This window comes from Thermobia domestica, chromosome 12 (genome assembly GCF_964235325.1).
Source record: "Thermobia domestica chromosome 12, izTheDome1.hap1.1, whole genome shotgun sequence".
NCBI classification, from domain to species: Eukaryota; Metazoa; Arthropoda; class Insecta; order Zygentoma; family Lepismatidae; genus Thermobia; species Thermobia domestica.
In genome coordinates, this window is record NC_137465.1 from 231,720,803 (window position 1) to 231,724,735 (window position 3,933).

Here is a 3,933-nt window from a genome sequence, read left to right on the forward strand (position 1 = left end):
TCATTTTTATCTTCCCTCTCCCTAAGTTGCGCCGTCAAAGTGAAATGATAAAATCTATCTCAGGCCCGAACCTCATCTATGTTGAAAATTTGATCGAGATCAGTTGGGAGTTTCAAGACTTATTAAGTCACAAACACAGTGACTTTCATTTTTTTATACATGGATAAAAGAATCCTTGGAAGTTTTGTTGACATTTTTTTAAGTTTTCACATCCACTAATCTACCTTTGTTTTGGGGGTTAGAAAGGACATTCGAAATTCCTAGGATAATCTTACGAAGACCTTAAGTTTAAAATCTGATCCTGATCCAATGAAGAGTATGGCCCCTAGGTTAGTCTTGCCACTATCGATGCCAATCAGGTGGACAAGCGTCTAAATGTGAGAAATGTTTTTCTAACATGTAAATGCACCATTGTTTCTGATTGATTTTAACCTGACATAACAAGGTGTAATCCTTAGGACAGAAAAATGTTCATGAAAATTGTAAAACTTACCTTGAGAAATATATACGGAATGATGCATGATAAACGTCATACTATTTAATCACCTCACATACCTATAATTTCTAATATTAAGTATTGAATGTTGAAGCCTGTACTCGCATGCTCTTCTTTATGGAAAATTTGGTAGATATCTGGAAAAGTCAATATTGAATTTTAATTTGCCGCAAAATCAAGGACATCCTTGCGTAAAAAAGCATTTTACAAGATGGCAGATACGGTCGGTTGAGCGCTGATCAAAAGGTGAAAGTTGTATTTTTTTTCTGAAATGAAGAGAGTGGTGGCGATACAAAGATGTTTTCGTGCAAATTTTGATACAAGATGAGCTTCTTTCAAACAGATTATTCACACATTGTGTTAGCGATTTGAAGCTACTGACCCTATGTTGGAATAAAATCGATGCATCCATCATGTGTCCGCACACTTGGAAACATTGAAGCAGTTCGTGCAGGCTTTGACACGAAGAACCATCATATCAACAAAGAGGATGATTGACGACTTAGAAATATGTCGGAGGTCAATCCGAGGGATCTTCGCTTGTTCCCCTACAAATTGACAGGTATTCATAAAGTAACGTCAGAGGACAGCTTGCTTCGTAGTTAGTGAAAGAAGATCACGTTCTGCACACTACATGGTTTAACGACTTTATAAGGTAAATGTAATCCTTGGCGGAAATCACCAATTTATAAAACGACAAAATCCCACAGTTCATATAAATTTATATATCAATTACAAGGCTACTGATTCATCAAAAACCATTTCATACACTGCATCAAGATATTACCTTTTATTGTATCATGTAACAAATTAAACATTTACACACCTTAAAAGTTGTACATGTAGTTTAGCCCACAAACGCCCAAGACCAGTTAGGTCACAAAAATTTGCATACACTAGCAACTGCCTGAACAATACCGTGCTACATCGAAAACCTGAGAAGAAAACTGAACGAAACTCTTACAACAAGAGAATGGGTAGTGTGTCTGAAGTGGAACAACGGGGTTTTGACTAAATGAATGATATAGCCCATGTAACGTAGTGAAACATAAAGTGGGTCACTGGTGGCACAAGGAGCGTTTGTGGGTTAGACAAGATGGATCCGCAATTATGCCTTATTTATTTAAGATGGTGTAAATTAATTCCGCTTTCTTGATCGATTTCAACCTCAAAGCACGGGAATAAAAGTGAAATTTTTAATTCAATGTTTCACGGTTATGCCCTTTAGACTAAAAGAAACGAATGCTTAATTAAAACAAATGATTATGAAATAATTGGTGAAAGATAATGTAGGAGAACCACGCGGAACCTCACAGATATCATGATGTGTACCACAAATTCACATGACTTATGGACCTCAGAGGTGCCTCGGACATACATTCCAATGGGCTACAAATATAAAATTGTTTTATGTATACCTCACAAGGAGGATTTTTGAAAAGAAAATTTAAATTAGTCACATGTTAGGAATTCTTATATCTGGTCGCCATGATGGTGGACACTGCAAATGTCTCGCTAAGTTGTGTATAAGAAACACCTTTTTTTTTTCGCGCCAACTATTCAATTTGAAATTACTGGAAAATTTCCGGTATAAATGTGGCGTATCCGATTGCCAGATATTTTACCGAAAAAGTCCGTTTTTTTTAACATTGCACATATATAATTTCGTTAAAATCGGATAAGTTGGACGAATATTCTGTGAAACAGGCATAGACAGACGGACGGATGGAGAGAGATGCAGAAATGTACGTTGAATCGAATGGTAGACGATCGTTTACGATATGTAGTTTAAAAGATAATAATGACATGCATTAAAATAATTATAATTACAAATTCTAACAGTAAACGGCAAAATCTCAGTTTTTGTGTCACGCAAATCCCGGTTATCAAAAGTCATGATAATAGATGTCGCTAGTTGTGCTATCGAATAGCTGCGTGGCGCTAGGAGATCTCACAATCTGCACTGTCGCTTGGCTCTGTAACGAAATCTGAGAATGATTGCGTAAATATAGTACTGGAGTTTGCGGTGGTTACAAGGCAAATTCATAAATAAATCTAATCTAATATAATATAAATAAAATAAAGAGTTTGTTTGTGTGTTTGTCTGCCTGTCTGTCTGTGTGCGGCCTGGGAACAGACGAGTGGACCAAGAGTTACCAAATTTTGGTCAGGGGTACCTTGGCCCAGGTCCCAGATCAAGACGAAGTCCTGTTTTCAAATTTCGAATCAGGGGTCTCAGGGGGGGGGGGCGTTTACCGGAACCGGCTTGGGAATCAGACAAATTGACCGAGAGTTACCAAATTTTAGTCATGAATACCTTGGTCCAGGCTCAAGACCAGAGTTAAACGTTTTTTTTCTTTCAAAATTCGAACCAGGGGGTCTTAGGGGAGCGTTTACCGGGACATGTAAAAGTAGTAGAAAATGACCGATATTAGTGTCGAATTCATAGTTTTCGCGGTCGCTGAAATCAGTAAATAAATAAAACAAACAAGGGGAACAGAATTTGTGAACTGAACTCAGAAGGTCCCGAGAAGCAAAGCTGTTAGTCGAACACAACCTCTGTTGCCAAACTGAACCTTCCTTGGCCGAGCTCGGCCACCAAACATAGCGGTCTTTATTCGTTACACTTTGAGCTACTTTCCCATCACAGTTCGTTAAGATCCGGCCAGCAGTTGCCGAGAAATAAAGTAACATAGTAGGCGCGCAACCAGAACTTTTTGTTGGGAGGACTCAAACTTTTTTTTCTGGCTGGGGAGTACCAATGTGTCTACGTAGTATTAAACCTGTGCTATTCTGCATCTGAAAAGACGATAAGTAACTGTTAATTACTGTCATCTATATTCCCAGAAAATTTGATAGAACCACATTAGGTGGGACACGATGACTCAGCGTTAGAGCGCTTATCTCTGGTGTTTGGGGCCCCTGGTAAGGTCACCCGTCCCAGTAAATTTGTGGAAGACAACGTCGTGTCCGTGGATTTTCACGGGTTACTCCCGATTCCTTCCATATTCTTAATCCAAATAATTCTTCCATCATTATTTATTTGCCGTAACCATGTGTCTCCCTTAGCCTAGCAGGCATAATCGGATTTCATTTCAGAACTAGTTTATTTTTTGTAAAGAAAGGAAGAATACAGATGAGATGTAAAATCAAATTTTTAGGCTACATCAATCATTGCTCTGTTAAATAAGTATAGTTATGTTAAGAAACTGTACAAATGTTAGTAGAGTTAGGAAGCTTTTTGTGCATGAGTCCGGAACCGGTGGACCCCGCCATGGGTGCACCACTGCCACATACACATACAGGAACATACAGAGACAATCTGGAGTGAACCTGTAAGCTCCCGTATGGTTACGCCGGGAGCTAAAATAAGGAAAAAAATAAATTAAAATTTTGTTAGCTTTAAACAATTGGAGATTTTTAGTTAAGCACGATTT